Source organism: Arachis duranensis, chromosome 6 (genome assembly GCF_000817695.3).
Source record: "Arachis duranensis cultivar V14167 chromosome 6, aradu.V14167.gnm2.J7QH, whole genome shotgun sequence".
Lineage (NCBI taxonomy): Eukaryota > Viridiplantae > Streptophyta > Magnoliopsida > Fabales > Fabaceae > Arachis > Arachis duranensis.
In genome coordinates, this window is record NC_029777.3 from 30130608 (window position 1) to 30130824 (window position 217).

Consider the following 217-nt stretch of genomic DNA (forward strand, 5'->3'; position numbering starts at 1 on the left):
TAAAGCTATCCACGAGTTGAGGTCTTTCTTGGAGTTGAACTCCAAGTTATAACGTGTTTTGGGCGTTCAACTCCGGATCATTACGTTTTTCTGGCGTTTAACTCCAGACAGCAGCATGTACTTGGCGTTCAACGCCAAGTTACGTCGTCTATCTTCACGCAAAGTATGGACTATTATATATTGCTGGAAAGCCCTGGATGTCTAGTTTCCAACGCCT